This window comes from Protopterus annectens, chromosome 3.part0, assembly GCF_019279795.1.
Source record: "Protopterus annectens isolate FY-2018-M chromosome 3.part0, PAN1.0, whole genome shotgun sequence".
NCBI lineage: Eukaryota > Metazoa > Chordata > Ceratodontiformes > Protopteridae > Protopterus > Protopterus annectens.
The window spans coordinates 890,686,169-890,696,549 of record NC_056731.1 but is presented as its reverse complement, the minus strand read 5'-3'; the positions used below and the strand labels follow the sequence as shown (position 1 = coordinate 890,696,549).

Below are 10,381 nucleotides of genomic sequence, written 5' to 3'. Positions count from 1 at the left end.
TAGGAATCCAACCATGACCCTGGACTCCTGAATGCCCCAACACTGCGCCTGAAAGTGCGATCCCTCACCAACTCCAGCCTTAGTGCCTGCAGTGATGAGCTCCAAATGGTTATGGGCTGTATTCCTGCATGTGAGGTTTAAATAGGGCTGATTTCCCACCCTTTGCCATCATTGGACCATTTTTGAATATGCTGAGCTAAGCTAAGCGATGGGCAAACCCACTTAGCTAAGGTTGGCAGTGCTTACAAGATCAGATGCTGAGCACTGCTTACCAATGCACAAATGCACTTAGCTGGGCTGCGCAGTGCTTAGCATTTATATTTAAGCAGTGCTTACACCAGCTAAGCAGAGCTGACTGCTAGTTAGCATTGCTCAAATTTCATTTTATAGACTATCAGGTGTATGGAATTCATTCATCATTACTGACATATTATAATTTTATGTTTACCTTTCATGACACCCCCCCCATGTGCTTTATTTACATTTATTCTTGTATGACTATACTGTATGGGACACTTGTATTTATATGGGGGTTTCACATCTTTTCCGGACTTACACCTCAATTTTGGACCTGCTGCACTACCCTGATTGATAAATATTATTTACTACCTCATTTAATAAAACATCAGACTTTTAATACTGCTTTTACATGTAAAAGTGAACAGACCTAATTGGGGCTCAAACTGTGAATGATTACATGCAAAGCAGAGGTTCTAACCACTATGCTATTTCAGCTTGATGGCTTTACCTGTATCTTTCTATTTAGCTCCTTTGGATATTTAAGCTATGCTAAGAACAGCTGTGAGACGCACACACCCGCTCAGCTGTGCTTAAACTTTACTTGGGATGATAATAAAAAAATAAAATAAAATGGATTTTAAATTTTTCTCACTTTAGGGATGTGCACATACCTCCAACCTCTTTCAGGAAGTCATCTGGACAAAGTCATAAGTATTAGGGAGACAAAAAGGCACAAACATGGGGGCGATTTTAAAATTTCCTCTTACAAACCTTACATGTTGATAGAATAACTGTTTTTGCATTGCATGAGTTTTCTCACATGTATGATGTCTGACACTCAGATGTTTGTAATTATATACTTTTACCTTGGCCTTCAATGGCCAGATATGTGGGCAAAACTCTGGACATTCTTTGAATATCTCAACAGTTGTGTGGTATGTCCGCAAACAACTGTTTACATTTAACAGTGTCGTAATGGCACTTTCTGAGTGCAGGGGGCGTGTAACATGTGTGGGCACTGCTGTGACAAGCCCCCTGCACTCGTTCACAGATCGTGTCCATGCAGGTTATACAGCAGCGCGCCTTCATGAATATGTAAGACACACTGCTGTGCTGTACGGGCACAATCTACTCCGTGCAAGAATAGGCTTATTCTTGCATGGAGCTTTTATGAATCCCAGGGATAGTTTCTGTCAGTAGTTTGCTCCGCCTAAAACATCCATTTATAGTTAAGTTCCTTTTTTACATGGTAGGTAGGCTATATTATTAGTTGTGCCAGTGTTCCCTGTTGTTTGACAATTTTTATGCCTGTATGATTACCAGAAGACTTTTATGAATTGTATTCTTTTTGTGGTGGAATTATTTTTTATAGTCCCACATTTTATTTTTTATATTACCTAGTTGCTGTTGGAATGTTTTGGATTAAGTTTTTAAAGAGTAGCATATGTATTTAAGAAGGACAAATTAGGTATCTTATGTAATTGCCTGTAGTAGGTTTTAGCCAATCTTGCATATTAATTAATTAGGTAGGAGGTCTTATTATGGTATTTAAGCATCTATGCGTTCCTTGTTTTTTTATTCTGATGAAGTCCAATAACCAGGAGGAAAGCACTAAATCTGCGTAATTAATAAACTGGAGTTCAGTTTCAGCTAATTTATGCTTTCTTTTTTTTTTTTTGCTGTTAGAAAAAGTAACTATCCAAGAGGTTCAACTAGACCAGACGAGGCCCAAAATTTATTCAAGATGCTTTAGTTCCAATGAAAAACAAGACGCTCAGGCTAATGTTGGATATCAGCAGACTAAACTTATACATCAGAAAGACCCTATAGAAGGTGGTCATGGTGAAACCCATTTTGTCCTGCCTGAAGGCAAATGATTTGATGTACTTGACAGACCTCCAGAAAACCTCCTCCGTATTAAGATTGTCAAAGCATCCAGGCAATTTCTATGCTTTGGGTTGGGAGCCAATCATTTTCAATTCAGAGCCCTGCCCTTCAGTCTCAGCATAGCCCCCTGGCTGTTCACAGCCCACCTAAGACTCAAATGGGTCTGAGTCTTCTCATACATAAGACAGTTGGCTTCTCATTGCTATATCCAGAGAGTCTCTAGTAATGTTCTCTTGGGATTACATGCATTTCAGTACTTCCTCCCTCCTGGAATGATCATGGTTCAAACAGACAACTTATCTGTCATATGGTATATCAACAAGATGGCAGGAGACAAATCCCATCCTTTTTGTACATAGGCCATGAGAGTGTGACAATGGGCAACTGCTTTGTATCACTTTATGGTCATAATGCACATTCCAGGGAAATCCAACTGCCTAGCAGACAGGCTCATCCGGTCTTTACTAATGCCACATTTTTCAGCAACTTAGCAAATCTTCATATGTTGGGTCCATGCTTGCTGCATCCTTTTTGCATCCACATCTAACACCAACCTCCCTTTTATATCCCCTGAAGATCATTCACTAAAAGATGCTCTAGTCTGTCAGTGACTCCTCCTGACTTCTATGTACCTCCCCCCATTCCCCTCAGCTGTAGATTTCTACTGAATTCATCTACTTGCAAAACCATAGTAATTCTCATTGCCCCATTGTGGTTCAGGTCATGCTGGTTCTCCCTTGCTCAGACCTCTCTCAAAGAAGCACCCATGGCTTCTAGATCACCACTTGGATCTTCTCTCTCACCTGACCAGGCGGGGTTACCCAGACTTACAGAGTCTTGAGTTAGCTTCATTGTTTCTCCAGTTCCCATGATGGCCAACGATTTTTCATTATCCCTAAGAGTACTTTACATCTTTTTTCTGTCAAGGAAACAATCCACTCATAAGCTCTACGAGAGCAAATAGAACATTTTCCATATGGGCTATGGGACAAGGTTTAGATCTTTTTTCTGTTTCTTTTCCAGAAATCTTAAAGTTCTTTTCCAATTTATCTGAAGCTGATTGGGGTTACTTTATGATTAAGGTACAGCTTGGACTCCATTTCCAATGTTCATAAAGGTTTTTACAACCATTCTCTTGCAGCACAAAAGATCTATAAACAATTGTGAAAGTGTTTTTTTCTTTTTCTTTCTCCAATAAAAGATTCTATCCCTTATGGGACTTCACTTTTGTACTGGAAACTCTAACTAAAGCCACCTTTAAGCCAGCGTCACCAGCTGGCCTAAATTTCTTCCTGTTTTGAAAAGCTTTGTTTACTGTTATCATCACATGTCACAAGGAGTTCAGAAATGCAGGCCTTATATTCAATTCTGCACTACTTAGTTTTTCACAAGGACACTGTCTTTCTTAGAACCAAGCCATCCTTTATTTCAAAACTCATGTTAGAGAGTAATCTAAATCAGCCAGTCCAGTTACCTGCTTTTTTCCTATTCATTCTAATAAGGGAGAGTATCTGTTCCAAATGCTGGATGTCCATAGTCAGCTCAGAATTTTATCTCCTCAGAACCAAACAATCAGGAAAGAAATTCAGTCAATGATATCCTTTACTCCAAGCAGGTTGGGTTGAAAGTTTCCAAAATAACACTGACCATGTGACTTTCAGACCTCATTTCCTTTGCATACTCTTTCAGAAGTAAATAATTTCCAGCTAACGTAAGAGCTCACTCCACAAGATCTATCTCAGTTCCAAATGCCTTTTTAAGAAACTCTTTTATGGATGAAATCCATGCTGCAGCAACATGGTCTACATTATACACCTTTGCCAAGCATTATAAACTGGTTCTAATTTTCAGATCTAGAGCTGCTTTTGGTGCTGCAGTTCTTAGTAGTATCCTGTCATTTTGACACCTAAGGAGTCCTGCAGCTTGTGATTCTGACTCAACAGTTGGATCAGATGAACCGGATGAAATAAGATATAGAAGTTATGTACTTACTTACTATAACACTGGATCCTTTTCATTCTAGTTCATCTGATACAACACCCCTCCCTGTCCCTCCCTCCTGCCCCCTTCCAATTTGTTACATCTTCCTGTGGACCTTGCAGGCCAGCCTAAAGTATTTCTGCCCTTCTTAAGTCTAATTATGACAACATATCTCTGGGTTCTATCCTTGCTATGCAGTAATCCTGATCTGAGGTTAGTGAGAGCATAGAGGAATTATGGGAGAAAAGAGTAAAGGATCTCAAGGCAAAGAGCACTGGCAGAAGGCTAGATTGGATGTGACAAATGGTTCAGTACCTAACAGTGCTATCCTGGACTAGGCTGAAAAAGATGCAGCTTTATAAGTATATAACTTCCATTTTTTTTAGAAGTAAGAACAATTTATGTTTATCATTTGTTGTGTTAGCAGAGTTATGGCAAAATAATTATTTTACCCAAAAAAGGACATCATCATTTTGGATCAAGAGACAATGGACTACATATTCATGTGTAAGTGTATGTGCATACAGGAAGATCTTACATTTACCTGAAATTATTAAAAAAAAAAAACAAAACAGGATATGTGTGTGTGTGTGTGTGTGTACTTCAGAAATATTTTATAGTCTGTCATGATTTGCATCTACATTTGCAATTCAGAGCTTTCTAGTTCATCATTGAAAGAATATGAACAACTTCTCTTGCCTGCCAACACCTCACCCCACATCACACACACACACACACACACACACACACACACACACACACACACACACACACACACACACACACACACACACATTTCAAGATTTGGAATTTTGTTATAAAGTGGTTTCTATAAAAACACTTGAATTCAGATTGTCACAGTGCCATTTCCAGAACAGACCTCACATTGAGGGTTATTTACATGACAGTTTGGGAAATTTACAAATTCCCTAATTAGTACAACAATGCATAGGGAGAATTTTTTTTCTTAAGGTCAAGTCATTGAATCAATCACTGAGTAGAATTTTATTTATTTTTTTATTTTACATTTGTTAACCGGGGGTGCCTGACTGAGCCGAAAAGGCCCTTTTTCAGCAGAGGCCCAGGGAGAAAAGCTCCACAAAAAAAATGACAGACACATTTAGTTATTTAGATATGATCAGTATACACACAAATTACAAGAGACATGTTTTTACAGTGGTATGCGGCACATAAACAGTTACAGTGGAGAGAACAAACAAAAAAATATTAATTTTAAAAATAAAGGTAATTAATAGATTTGTGGTGTACAGCTGAAATTTGGAACATAGGTAGAATACATACGTAGTACACAGGTACAGTACATACATTATAGATTAGCCAGTGTTTGTGAGTAAGATTGAAAACTATTATCAAGTGCTCTAGATTTAGTATGTATATGTTATCCGCTTTCACTAGCCTGGGGAGCAATCATGGCACTGCCAACTTTGCTTGAGATGTTGTCTGATGAGGTATTTAAAGGAAGCTTTGGATGATGTGTTTTGAGTGCTTGTAGGGACATAGTTCCATTTTTTAGCCACTGAACTACTATATAGTGCATCTCCAAAGCTATTGTAGCTGTTGGTGACTTCTAGTAGTAGTTTGCTTGATGATCTAAGAGGCCTTTTGTCTGAGTGATGTTGTACTAGGTTTTTGAGGGCAGGACACTTACTGGGGAGGTAATAGATAGAATGACAGAGGCAGAGCTGATTGTAGGTTAGGAGGTTGGGCAGTTCAAGCCAGTGGAGCAATCTCAAAGCAGTACAGTGATGAGTTTTATATGAGCAATTTGCAGCAAAGCGGGCAATTCTGATATAGCAAGCTTCCATTTTGCTTAGTTCAGTTTTGTTGAGATTAGTCAGAATGGGAGATGCATAGAGTGGGGTGGATAGAAGTTGGGAGCGAGCAATGGCTGATCTTGTGTTGTTGGTAAGAAATGGTTTGATACGGCAGAGTGACCCCAGTTTGGCATGTACTTTTTTAATAGTTAAGTTGAGATGACTATCACATTTTAGGTGGGAGTCTATGGTTATTCCCAATAACTTAGCCTGTGCCACTGGAGCAATTGGAGTAGCATTTGTGGAGTAGATAGTGACTTGACTGTTAGTGTTTTTGTTAGAACTGGTTATAATCATAAGCTGAGTTTTCTTTGGATTGAGGATAAGTTGGGCTTTGGTAAGGTAGTTTTCAACGTCAGAGAATGCTAGTTGAGTTGTTTGCAGGAGGGTGGGAATGTTTTGTGCAGCACAGATTAAGGTAGTGTCATCTGCATACTGAATTATAGATGCATGCTGTGTGGAGGTATGGAGGTCATTTGTGAAGACTGTGAATAGTAGTGGTCCTAAGATGGAAGATTTTCTTTTCCAAAATTTAGCTATCTATCTTGGGAGAGTATACTCAAAATCTGAACTTGAATGTTGGAATAAAATTCCTCAGGACATCAGATGCATGTTGTCACTGTTTGAATTCAGAAAAATCCTTAAAAACACATGAAGAATCAACCCAGTAGACAGTGCTTTGATAATCACGGTTAATTTCCCATCGTATAGCACTACCTCCCCTATCTCAGTATAACCATATTTCTTATCTGCCTTACTGTAATGATTAATTCTTTACCATGCATTTTACTCTTCTACCTTACTGACTCAGTATATAACCTCTTCCACTTTACCTGCCCTATGTTACCTACCACTTCTGACACTTTCTTAGACTCTGGCGTTTTCTTCTTAACCTTTTTTCAGTCTCATTTAGTCAAAGTTTATAATTTAGTTTTACAGTAATCACATTGTCAAGATACATATGCATTTAATTCTGTTGTAAATACTGTATATCCAGTGTCGTTTCTATGTTGCCTGTTGTAATGCATTGGGATTGTTGTGATTACTTTTCCACCTGTTGTAATTTACTACAGTTCTTTGCCCTTGTTGTCTGGGTCGTGCCTGAAAAGGGCCTTTAGACCAGAGCACCTACCTGAATAACAAATGTTAAGAATGAGTGCGGTAATTAGCAAACATTGTTAAATATTGATTTATTTGTATAATTTAACTGAAATTAACTTCAGCGACTTCAACTACCCCACCATTAACTGGGAAAACTACTTGTGTACCAACTCCTTAGCTCATTGCTTTCTGGAATTCATAAACTCCAATGCCCTGGAACAACTTATCCACACCCCCACCAGAGGCAACAATATCCTAGACCTAGACATTACCAACATGAGTGACCAGTGTTCCACAACTGAAGTCAACTCCTCGCTGGTCCGATCCAACCATAAGCTAATCACCCTTGATATCCACATCCCGCCCCCACCCCCCATTAAGGAAACCACGGTAAACAATTTCTCCAAAGCCAACTTCATGCTTCTTAAGACAGAAGTGGTGAACTTCATGACACCCATGCAGATGGACAATACAGTTACAACTGCTGAATCCTACACAAATGCACTCTATAAGCACTTACACGAGTGCATAGATTGTGCTATCCCAAACAAAACCAAGACGCTATCCTCCAAAAAAAGGAAGCCAATCTGGTGGTCCCCTGCCATAAACAAACTATACAACAGAAGGAAGAAACTGTTGCAAAAGAGAGTAAAATCCCATGAGTGGAGGAGCTCCCTGGTCAGCCTCAGTAACAACCTGAGGTCCCTTATAAGATCCTCCAAAGCTAGCTACGAAAACAAAATCTCCACTAATTCTAAGGACAACCACAAAGCATTCTATAGCTATGTCAAGAATCTCAATGGCAACCCCCAGATCTGCTTTGAGTTACAGCACAAAGACACGAAAATTACACAACCAACTGATATTGCCAACATCCTGGCAGATAGGTTCAGTGCTAACTTTACCCCCTTCTCACCCCCTAAAGGGCCCGTATCTATACAGGAAGAATGCAGAGTCCCTGTAATCACAACTGCGCAGGTAAAAGCTGCACTGTCTAAAGCCAAAAACGCAGCATCTATGGGACCGGGCAACATCCCAAGCTGCCTTTTACACGAACTTCAGAATGAACTGGCTCCCCACTTAAGCACCATGTTCAATAATAACCTCGCATCAGGCTTTGTGCCCACTGAATGGCACACAGCAACAGTTATCCCACTCCACAAAGGGGGAGCCACCACTGATCCCAGGAACTATCGACCTATTAGCCTGATGAGCCTGGTCTGCAAGGCCATGGAACGTATCATCATGGAACTCATAAACAAAGACATTGGTAACCTCCAAACTCTGGATCCCACTCAGTTCGGGTTTGTGAAAGGCAGATTATGCCTCCTGAACCTGATCGACTTCTTTGAGGCAGTCACCATACAGCCTATCTTGACCTCGCCAAGGCTTTCGACACCATCCCCCATTCTGGAATTATAGCTAAACTCACTAAACTAGGTATAAATCCCTACGTCACAAGATGGGTTGCCAACTGGCTCACTGACAGAACCCACACTGTAAAAGTTGCAGACTCCAAATCTGACCTCAAAGCAGTGACAAGTGGAGTAAAACAGGGTTCCGTCCTGGGACCTCTCCTGTTTGGTATCTACTTCTCTGAAGTACAGGCTAACACAGAAGACCTCTGGCTAATGAAGTTCGCAGATGACTGCAAACTAGGAGCCATAGTCAAGCCCCCAAATGATGTGGACATCCTACAGAAGGGCCTCGCTGAGACAGATGCCTGGTGTCAGAGCCATGGCCTCAAGCTCAATGCCAAAAAGTGCAGTGTCATCCCCTTTGGTAAAAACTCTGCACCCATGAACTACCAAATAGGCAGCAATCTACTTAACACAGATTGTGTGATAAGAGACCTTGGCACCCAGGTGGACAGTAGTCTCTCCTTTGATAGTCACATCGCCACAGTAGCCAGGGAGTCCTTCTACGTGGCACACCTCATCATAAAAGGGTTCTCATCCAGGAAAAAAGAGGTCATTGTTCCCCTCTACTGGACACTCATTAGACCCATTATAGAGTACAATGCCCCTTTTGGAATGTACCTCACAAGACATCTGCAGCAGCTAGAAAGGCCACAGATGTACCTCACAAAGAGGATTACTAGCCTCATACAAATGCCCTACACTGACCGCCTCAAAAAACTCCAGCTTTACTCCGTAGCATATTGCCTACTCTGTGGTGATCTCTGACTAACATATAAAGCTATATCAAACCCAGAGCTGTTGGACATGCTACACCTAAAGAAATCCCAATCCCTCTAAGCTACACAATCTAGGGACCTAAACCTTGTCACCACAATAAACAGGACATGCTGGAGGGATAGATTCCTGTCCCAGAGACTTCCCATACTCTGGAACAGGCTACCCATCTATGTCAAGCAAAGTTCTTCATTAGCACTCTTCAAGAGAAATCTTGATGAGTAGATGGGGAAACATGAAATACACCCCGGGGATCAGTTCTGTGTCTCTGCTCAAAAGTGGCACAGGAAAATAACTTTCTTGGGTGGCGTAAGCCAGGGAACCTTGTTGGCTAGGCTTACGTAGGCCCTTGGGCCGATAGCCTAGTACCTACCTATGAACGTATGAAATGCAGTGGTTGTTTCTTAAAGATGATAGCTACAATTGTGAAGAGTGTTCATTTCTTCAGCTGCCCAAGGATTCCACTTAAGTGTTTGGGTCTATATTAGAACACAGAAGTTTCAAAACTTCGAATGTTCTAATATCGACCCCTATTCAGCGAAAGCTGAAAACATCGAACATACAGAACAGCAAATTTTTTCCTAGGGAAAAAATTCTCTGTTCCAAAACACATACACACAACACCAGCACACCAAACAAACAGCAATCCACACACATACACCTAAAATCTTACACCTAACCCTACACTAAACTATACACACACTACTAACTATCCACTTACCTTAACCCAAACCCTAACCCTAAGGTCCATCACTATTGCACACTCACCTCACCCGCGCCCTAACCCTAACTCACTTACCCCGCCCTAACCCTCACATCCACACAATCGCACACTTACCTGACCCGCACCCTAACCCTAACTCACCTAACCCACCCTAACCTTCATGTCCACACAGTCGCACACATACCTAACCCGCACCATAACTCTAACTAACCTAACCCGCACTCAATCGCACACTTACCTGAACCTGACCCGTAACTTTCCACCACAGCGCTGAAAATACTGGAGCAACAGAAATGGACAACCAAATTCTTTCCCTAGGAAAAAATTTGGTTTTCTGTTGCTTTGGTATTTTCAGCTTTCAATGAATAGGGGTCGATATTAGAACATTTGAAGTTTTGAAACTTTGATGTTCTAATATA

General features: G+C 40.7%; 1 protein-coding gene across 1 annotated transcript in view; it reads left to right on the top strand.

Annotated features, from left to right (window-relative positions):
• RETREG1 (reticulophagy regulator 1) overlaps positions 1 to 10,381 on the top strand; it is a 1,271,534-nt gene that overhangs the window by 326,075 nt on the left and 935,078 nt on the right. The window lies entirely within an intron of this gene.